Source organism: Podarcis melisellensis (genome assembly GCF_964234715.1).
Source record: "Podarcis melisellensis genome assembly, chromosome: 4".
NCBI lineage: Eukaryota > Metazoa > Chordata > Lepidosauria > Squamata > Lacertidae > Podarcis > Podarcis melisellensis.
In genome coordinates this window covers 77436785-77447387 of record NC_138531.1, presented here as the reverse complement: position 1 = coordinate 77447387, position 10603 = coordinate 77436785, and positions in this window count along the sequence as shown.

The following is a 10603-nucleotide window of genomic DNA, read 5'->3' as shown; positions in this document are numbered from 1 at the left end:
CCAAGTTCTGCCCTGATAGCATCACTCTCTGGTGTGTTTCAGTTGTTCTTTGTCTCCCTGGCTTGCCTCCTTCAGCTCTTGCTCAGCTCCTGGTTCCCCTGCCGACGGCTGCCCTCAGCTCACCCTGACAAGAGATGCTCTGTTCTATCCTGCAGATGAATGTTTACTCGTATCTACAATGGAGTGGCGGGAGGTCAACCATGAGGGCTTCTTAGAAACATCGGTCTGGTCGCTAAAATGCTCCTGTTGTATTACAGCTGGTGATTACCAGCTCTTGCAGTACATGTAGGGGGACAAGGGGAAGAAGATTTCATTTGGTGGACTACTTTTGATAAGAGGATGCAATACCAACTGGATCTTTGTGTGATCTTTATTAGCCTTGATAGTTAGAATTTCCATTTACAAAGGCAGCATACATCTGATAGCCAGCTTCTGAGAGCAAAAAGAAGGGATTATGGCAACTTCAAAGCACACCCGATTTCACAGTGTGGCGAAGGATGTAACATGAAGATTTTTCACTCAGTATCATATTTATTCAAATGTTAAGAATAGGAGAAAATGTTTTACGATAAGCACTTTTAACCGAGAGCTTATTTGACTGAAAGCTGATGATTAATCTATTTGTACTCCTTTAATCAGGTGACTGAAAGCTGATGATTAATCTATTTGTGCTCCTTTAATCAGCCTTAATTTCTTGATGCACAGAAAGGATGTTCAGTCCAGGGTTCAGTCCAGCTTGGTGACTATCCCCTTCCATCCCATGGGGCAACGTTTAGGACTACCCACCTGCTACCAGCTGATTGACATGTGGGTGGTTCTGCCCACCTGTCAAAGTTGGCCCATGAGGTGCAGGGTGATAAAGATCAGGATCGCCAGGCCAAAATCAGTTTTCTTTTTTTTTCCCTTTTAAAATAATTTTTATTAAATTTCCATTTACCAAATCAAACATATCATACCAATTAATCGAAATTATAACAATACAAATCATAAAATCCAAATATTTTCCAAATTATAATTTTTTTGTGGGGGGTACCCATGCTTCAAGATCGGCAGGAGTCCAATCATCTATATTTCTGCTGCTTTGGCGTTACTGTACAATGATGTTCCCAGTCCCATCTTCTCATCTCTTTGACATTACTCATTTTCCTTTTCGGTCACCTCCAAGTTTTCTCTGCAAATGGAGTGAAAGAAACAATCTTGTTTATATTTCTGTGTGGACTTTGTAATGCTCTCTCGTAGATCACTCACATAAATCCAATAGTCCAGGAATTCCGTTCTAGCAGTCATCATCATCTTGTTGCATTCCGATGAAATACAGTCTAGATGTCCACTCATTAACTTTCCCAGACCCGCTGCATCGTTAATTAGTCTCTTCAGGAGGGTTCTTGCCCTTTCAAATTTATGAGCCCATCCTGATAACAGATTGGGGCTCGCCCTCCCTAAGACCACTTATCATGCAACGAAAGTCTGCCTGTCCAAGTCGGATCTCATTTCTTACTGCGTCACAAAGAGAGCCTCTCTTCTTTCCAAATCTTTCACAGAATAAAACCTTTAATTCATATTATTTTTCCCCACACAGTTTATTTTTAGTCCCACTTGCAATTGGTCGTTATGGCGGTTCTTCTAAGGGGGAGGGTTGTTAGGTAAATCGGGTTAAAAAAGCAGAAAGTCCCCCCTCCTTTCCGTTCCATTCCACATACCAATATGTCTGCAATTCTTTGATGTTATCTCTGTTCCTTCCGTCCAATCTTCATCATCTCAGTGGTGGAATTATTTAGCAGATAAAACACTCCTGACCTCGCTTGAAGCATGTGCGTTTACTTCTCCAAATTTTTAGACTCTTAAGCAACGCAACCAGTTTCGGTCTTGGAAGCAGCGTCGGAGAGTTCCAGAGCCTGCATGAGGGCTTTCCGCCCAGTGCTTCTCACCCCCTCCTTCTTCCGAACTCGGGGGTGATTTATGGCAACCGTGAGCGAGGACAGCATCTTCCCAAACCCCTGGGAAGACGGGGAGACTGATTTACTCCCCATAATCAGCCTCTAATTACCTCGTGCAGGCTGGATAGATGGTATTGTCAGCCATCTTCCAAGGCGCCCCTAGCGGGGCCCCCAGCCAAAATCAGTTTTCAGTTGATTTTAAACTCTCTGTTTTAGGCTACAATCCTCACCCCACTTACCTGGGAATCTGCCCCACTGAATTCAGTAGCACTTACTTCTGAGGAGGCATAGTTAGGATTGCACTGTTATTTGCTTTGAAGACATTTAGGCACGTCTCAGCAGCACCTAAGGGTAAACGTGTATAAATTGTTCCCACATTTCACTTTCTGCATGCACAAGTGAGTTGGCAGGACATTCTGGTGTCTTCAGACTGTATTGTGGTTTTGTAAGAAGCTGCTCTGAGGATCTGACCCAGGTGCTTGAGGTGCCAAACATGTGATACATCTTATCTTGGTATCTGTTACTAGGCAGTTACAGATTACATCGACAGTGGCCACATAAAGTACCGTAATCGCTATAGTCCTTTGTAGCCATAGATATTCAAACGTCCACTTTTACAGCATGTTCCATAATGTTCAACTCAGCTATCAACAATCTTTTCTGAAAACATCTATTATTGTAGTCTTTTTGTTAGTTCTTTCCGCAGCATCATACAGTTCTTTTTTAAACACAATGCACCAGTCTTCTTCGCATCTCTTTTTTACTTTCTAAGAGAGAACTTGGTAAATGCACCTATGTAAATAGTCAACCCCTCATTTTAAATATGGTACTAAATCGTTGGATTATTTGTTTGGAAAAACATGCATTTCTATATAGCAAATTAATCAAGAAACACTAACATACATTTAAAAATCCCAGTATAAAACTAGGAAGCCTTGACTGTAAAATGTAAGATATCTAAAAAGCTTGGGGCAGATGATTTTTGAGACGTTTAATACTATTTTATGGTAAATCCATAGGCCGGGGGTCAGCAACCTAAGGCCCATGGGTCACAAGCGGCCCACGGGGGTCGTTTAATCAGCCCACGAGCTGCCCCTGAACCGAACAGCCTGCTTGGCAAGTCCCCACATGCTGCGCTACACCAGTGCAGCACTGTGTGGGGACTCGCTTTCGCGGCGCCGGAAATTGTGTCTGCGCAGACACAGATGCCAGAAATCGCAGGCCCACGGAGGGAGTGAACCAGCCCAGGCAAGGTAAACACTGTCAACCCCTGGCATAGGCAAACACAGGATACAAATGGCTAATTGTGGAAGGAAATTTTAGGTTGCTGAATTAAGACAGGAAAGGACAACACTTGAGATGAACCCTTGCCCCCTCAAAATATAAGCTCATATTTTTTTGGGGGGGGGGGACACAGATAGAACTTAATTTTCTTAGTGTGTTGTTAGATAAACATTTTAGGAATTTTGTACTGAACATTGTGTTAAATTTTCTGGTTTTTCATTTATTTTATCTGTATTTTAGCTGGTTGTTTTGATCCTTTTTAGTATTAAGTGACTGACAAATGTAACAAGCAATAATGAGCTTTATGCAGTGACCATCAGCTTTAATCCCCATTTCCTTTGTATAATTTCTGTTCAGTTTTTCTAGAAAAATGATGTTTATATATACAGGCAATCCTCGTTTTGCTTGGGGGTTACATCCCAGATCTCTGAATGCATTGGTGGGGTCTGCATAAAGTGATCCACCCTGTCTCTGTTCTGCCGTTTTAGAGACGGTTTAGGGTTAGTTCACGGTTCAGTGCCATGCACACTCATGTGTCAATTAGGTAAAGGTAAAGGGACCCCTGACCATTAGGTCCAGTCGTGACTGACTCTGGGGTTGCGGTGCTCATCTCACTTTACTGGCCGAGGGAGCCGGTGTACAGCTTCTGAGTCATGTGGCCAGCATGACTAAGCCGCTTCTGGCAAACCAGAGCAGCGCATGGAAACGCCATTTATCTTCCCGCTGGAAGATAATCTACTTGCACTTTGATGTGCTTTTGAACTGGTAGGTTGGCAGGAGCAGGGACCGAGCAATGGGAGCTCACCCCATCGCGGGGATTTGAACCGCCGACATTCCGATCAGCAAGTCCTAGGCTGTGTGGTTTAACTCACAGTGGACACACACAAATTGGTCGTTGTCTTGTCTGTATTTAACGGGCCTGGGTGACTAGAAAGTTATTTACCCGGCACCAAAAATGCCTGAAAGTTGGAGTCGGGTGAACCTCTCTGAGAAGGCCATTCTGCATCCAAGGTTTCACTATTGGAAAGGTCCTCAGTGGCTGCCCACCTCACTGTGTTTGATGGGGGCACTTGGCACAGGGTCCCTGAAACAATACCCAGGTTGTGATAGGTACCCTAGGAAATGTAGTGCTTCAGCAAACAGTCATGCTACAAATTCGCATATTTGTTTAGAGTAAATCTAAACTTTTGCTTGCCCAAGTTGGGTACATGTTGCTATTTGCCTCTCAGCTTAAGTGGCATAACTCCTTAAAACCCGAAATCATTTTGTCCCCCCGCCACCGCGAAAATGATCTGGAACCTAAACTGTTAATAAATCAAGTCAAGCGAGTGCTGTAATTTAAATGGTGATTCTTCTCTTGGAACAGAATCTTCCTTTGTCTGTAGAAAGCACCATTATCATTGTCAGCCACACTCAGCAAGAAACACATGTTTGAACAACGTTATTGTTTGTAGCTGTTCATTCTTCAGTATGGATTTTTCTTTCAGCTCTCGCTCCTGCTATGTAACCTCATCAATTTGCCCGGAGAAACTGATTTGTAGAAAAGCTGACGCAAGCAGCTCTGCAAAATGTTTTCCTTGGCGGGGATTCATATACATATTGGCTAGCTATACATTGTATTTTCAACATTATTATTTGTTGTTACTTGTATTGAGCTTGCCGACGGTTGCCACACGCTGCACAAGGGTTAATACGCAGCCCTTCCATGCAATAATAGAATCGTCTCAACAAGGCTGCAATCCTATCCCCCTACCTGGAAGCAAGCCCCACTGAATTCAGTGGGATTTACTACAGAGTAATTGTGGATGTATTTAGTACACAATAAAATTATAACAGCATCTGGGGGAAGACATCGTTCTGCATTAAATCAAGTGTTATGCCTCTTTCTGCACCTGCTTGATTTGACAGAACCCTGACTCCACACACTAGTATTTATTTAGCTCCAGGCACTAACAGAAATCATGCAAATACAATAAAATACAATAAAGTCGTGTGGGAGTCAAATACAAAATAAATAAATAAAAAACAAGGCAGATAAAGCAACCATTAAAAGCAATAAAACCACCAGTTAAATCCAACGTCATGTTGTTGGGCCAGAGGCCTGTCTAGATAAAAATGTCTTTGCTACAATGACTACTACTCAGAAAAAAAGATATCAATTCCTCTAAACATGTCTACTAAGAAATCCCATTGAGATCAATAGAGATTTCGTCTGGGTAAATAGTTCTAGGGTTATTGCTGGAGCAAAAGCTTCCTCAGCAATTTTACAGCATTTTCCTTGGGAGATCTCATTACCAACTATGCCCTATAACACAGGAAGGACAACACCCCTTGTTTGAAACGATACCTCCTTGCCCTCCAGTCCCAGGAGTCTCTTGGCCGTGTTAATGCCAAATTTATCTCTCTCAGCAAGCTCAAGGTGCCATGATGGTTAAAAGGATGTTTGAAGCGCTCTTGCATGCATATGGAGTTTCAGGACCACTAGCTTCCCCCCTGACTTGACATTGCTATCAAACCTACCCGCTTCACAGTGAGAACTATGGCACCTGGAAATGACCTATATGGACATTGCTGGTTTGTAGACAGACCCATAATTGAGGCAGGGAATGGAGAGAGTAGAGAGACTGCAGCGCTAGAGGTGCCTGAAGGAGTTCACTCACCAGATCTAGGGGACATAAGCTAGAAGGACAAAAGCTGGAATTTGAAAACAGTTGTGATTAGAGTTCAAGTCAAGTTCTCCAACTCTGACTCTAGACCAGGGGTCAGCAACCTTTTTCAGCCGTGGGCCAGTCCACCATCCCTCAGACCATGTGGTGCAGTGGTGTAGCGTGGGTTGTCAGCACCCGGGGCAAGGCAAGTAATTTGCGCCTCCTAACCCGTGGATTTGCACCCCATAACCCGTGGATTTGTGCCCCCTAACCCTAACCCCCAGATGTTGCGCCCGGTGCAGCCGGCCCCCCCTGCACTCCCACGCTACGCCACTGATGTGGTGGGCCGGACTATATTTTGAGGGGGGGAAATGAACAAATTCCTATGCCCCACAAATCACCCAGAGATGCACTTTAAATAAAAGGACAAATTCTACTCATGTAAAAACATGCTGATTCCTGGACCGTCCGCGGGCCGGATTGAGAAGGCGATTGGGCCACATCTGGCCCCCGGGCCTTAGGTTGCTTACCCCTGCTCTAGACTTGGAGCATGGAAGTTGTAGTTTCAGAGGAAATCTTCATTTCTTGTTCTTCTACTTATCTCTTTCTCAGTCTTGCTCTGAGTCTTCAGTGTCAGTCCATTTAATGCTCCTGGATCCAGTTCAGTTAATATAATCAGATTTTAAGCAGCTTTAGTGTTAGTAACTATATGTTGTATCCTTTCACAGAAGACATTAATTTGAAAGGGCAGTCCCATTAAAGGTTTATTGCTGCTGACCGAAGTTGCTCTGTGTATACTTTATAAAGCTACACCTTCTCTTGAGGCTCTCTGGACTGAGGTCTTTTTTTATTTTGCCAGTAAAAGGGGGGGGGGGCATAGACTTTCTGTTGCTGCTATTCCACATTCTTTTCATCCTACTTGTTGCATTCTTAGGAATTTAAGAATTATGTCCCTTGGTCTTTTGCCTGGTTTGGGTTTCAGGTAAAGTGCTCCATGACATTGTTTAAGATCTTCTTTTGTTAATACGAGATCAGGAATTAATTAATTTCACCATTATTATTTTTTAAAGATTGTGTAGTCAATAACCATTCCATTTTTCCTGCACTGTTAGTGCTCTGGATCATAGCAAGTTGGTACTTGATAATTGCAGAAGGTTTTAAGGCCTTTTGATGGGTTGGGAGAAAGTTCTGGGTTAATGAGCCATTTTGGTTCAGTGATGTACTCTCCCAAAATATAAATTGTTTAATACTTAGGAGCTAAACAGTCTTCAGTTATTGAACTATTTCAAGGAGTTCAGTCCTGTTAATGCTTATTCTCCAACAAAAAAAAAATGCAGCCTCTTGCTCCCCACACTTTGTCAATTACAAACCAGAGTTATTGTTTAAATTGGCTGGAACAGAATTTAGTTAGCCAATAAAAGTGTGTTGATGCTGCCTCCAGACATGAGACATGAGACAGCCAAAGTCAAGCAATTTTAACTTTCAGCCCTTTTCTACTTGGGATCACTTGCAAACCATGGGAATCAAAGTAGGCAATTTGGGCAGGTTGTCCCCAAATTTATTGTGCTTCTTGCAACAACCTTCAGTTCAACAATGCTTGATCTGACTTTAGCTTTCACATCATACGGTTAAGAAACATTAACATCATTTATAGAACCCTGGGTTCTAAGCAGGCATCACGTTCTGACAAAAACACAGACTCATTTGCAGTTCTGTAATCATATGGGGCAAACTCATAACACCATCCCTTTCAAGGGAAGACTGTTTCCTAGACTGAGCTGTCTGAAATGGCTAACATCTCTTCTTGGAAACAAGTTAACTAGAAAGTTTAAAAATTAAAAGCATACAAGGCAATTAATAGTTAGCTCCTTACGCATTTGCAAATGTAACTTCCAATACAAGTTTTCTGCTCTAGACTAAAAATGACCCCCATTCAGGCCATCAATATTAGCAATAAGGTTGTGGTCTAAACCAATGAACCTCTTGGGCTTGCCAATCAGAAGGTCGGTGGTTAGAAACTGCGCGACGGGGTGAGCTCTGTCCCAGCTTCTGCCAAGCTAGCAGTTTGAAAGCATACCAGTGCAAGTAGATAAATAGGTACTGCTGTGGCGTGAAGGTAAACGGTGTTTCCGTGCGCTCTGGTTTCCATCATGGTGTCCTGTTGCGCAGGAAGCAATTTAGTCATGCTGGCCACATGACCCAGAAAAGCTGTCTGTGGACAAACGCCGGCTCCTTCAGCATGAAAGCGAAATGAGTGCCGCAACCCCATAGTCACCTTTGACTGGACTTAAACCGTCTGGGGTTTCTTTACCTTATTAACAATAGGAAAGGCAACGTCTGCCTCTTCAGCTTGGTCCCAGAGTAAGGTACACTTTACCCTTGGTTATGTGAGTATAACAATCCCTGTAGGCCCTCAGCTTCTTTCTCATAAACTCAGGTTCATTTTATCAACCTAGACAAGTTGGATCTCCCCCTCACACCTCAAATACACAGGGTTGGATTCAAATAACCAGCACAAACACTCCCACTAGTGTAGCAGGGCTTCCTCCCTCCTTCCCCATATCTGTTCTGGGGATAATCCCCATAACAGCATGCAGGGGAAGGAGGGGGACAGATTGTTCTGTCCGCCAAGCAGAAATGCTTCGGCTGAGACCTTGAAATCCTCCCACAGAATTCTCCCAGCTAAAATTAACTTATAATTACTGTCAACCTGGGTGCTTTGGGTGTTCACCCCCCTCCACTCCCAACAATTAGAACCATATGAGAAAAAGAGCAGGGCAAAGTCATGCCACCATTGCCCATTTATGCCACCCTCTGTCCATTTGGGGCTGAATGTAGCCTGCTTTACTTGTATAGGCTCCCCGTACAATTTAGAAACACACAGCTCATGAAGTGAGGATGGGCGGTGAAAGTGCAATGGGTGGAACATGGCCAACAACCCTTGTTCTCCCCCCTCTCAATGCATGACAGGCAGGGCACCTGAAGAGGTCTCCTTTTCTGCAAGAAAGCTATGGAAACAACACTCCCGTTTCCAAAACAACACCAACCATACACTTTCTCCTGGGTGGCTAGTGCTAGTCCTTGTGAATGAAAGCTACGGAAGATGGCCACCAACTTGGATGGCTTTAAAAAAGGACTGGGCAACTTCATGGAGGATAAGGTTATCAATCGCTGCTTGCCATGATGGCTATGCTCTGCCTTCATAGGCGGAAGCCATGATGCTTCTGAATGACAGCTGCTAGAAACTGCAGGAGGGCAGAACGCTCTTGTGCTTGAGTCCTGCTTACAAGCTTCCCACAGGAAAGCCACTGTGAGATCAGGATGCTGGACTAGATGGGCCATTGGCCTGATCCAGCAGGGGTCTTCTTATGTTCTTAGTTGACAGAAGCGAATACAGTGGTACCTCAGGTTAAGAACTTAATTCGTTCTGGAGGTCTGTTCTTAACCTGCAACTGAGGTACCACTTTAGCTAATGGGGCCTCCCGTTGCCACCGTGCGATTTCTGTTCTCATCTTGAGGTAAAGTTCTTAACCCGAGGTACTACTTCCGGGTTAGCGGAGTCTGTAACGTGAAGCGTCTGTAACCCGAGGTACCACTGTAATCTAGGAGTGCAGAATCTGCCTGGCTCTTACCTTCACTTCTTCAGCCTCTGCTTGTTTATATACAGTATGTAAATTAAGAAAATATAAAGACAGCCTCCAGTGCACTTTCATGCCAAGGAAGTTTCCTGCAGTTTCCATCTTTCTTTCCCTCTTTCCCTCTAGTTTCAAAACTGTTAGCCAATTGTGTGGGGAAAACAGTGCATGAAGGGCTCATCTCATCACACCCCAGCCTCACAAATGAATTTCCCCTTCAGGGGAATGGGTCATCCATTAAGGAATATTCACATTCAGTTGTCAAATCTTAAGGTCCAATAAGGCATCACTTTTGGACAAACTCCTGACAGGTCCAGTGACAAACTTTTTAAAACTATATTTCTTACACACAACATTGATCAATATACTTGGCAGCTGTGGTACCATAGGTTCCATCCTACACCTGGAGGAGCTGGTGGTATTTTTATTTATTTTTTTAAGTGCAAAAGAATATGAATTTGCAGCAGATCTATTTTGATTTTTCATGACATGTCAGTAAGAAGCCAAAAATATAAACAGATTCCTGCTGAAATATTCTAAGTATTAGCAACTGCTTGCATTTTTCCGTCTCCAAATGACCGTTGTCTAAAAATAAATCTAAATTATCACAATGCTTCCAATCTTTAGTTAAATAGTAACTTTATCTCCTGAGAACATCTGTTTGTGGCTGCTGGCCTCCCTGCCACATGCAGGTTATTTTTAAAAGTCTCACCTTGCATTCAAATTTTAAATATGCAACTTTATACCTTTTTTAAAATAAAAAAAACCCTGGTCTCTTTAAATGATGTTAAGTGCAGAGTACTGTATCCTGTCCTTTACAAGACTCCAATGTATTACACCTATTCATCCAATTAAGAGGGATGATTAAATAATTACATTAAATAAGCAGTGCATTTTCTCCCTTGAAGATTTGTGGAGTGTTTCTAATTGAATAGTTGCTTTCCTTCTTCCCTTAATGCAAATGCTGTCATCTTCAGAAAGCAAAATGAAAAAAAAAGGTTTTAAAGTAGTTGCAACATATATATTCAATATATTGTATTGCAATGTTAAGTTACAGCGATGCAGTTTGAATACAGAAAAGGCTTGTTTCCATTCTTCC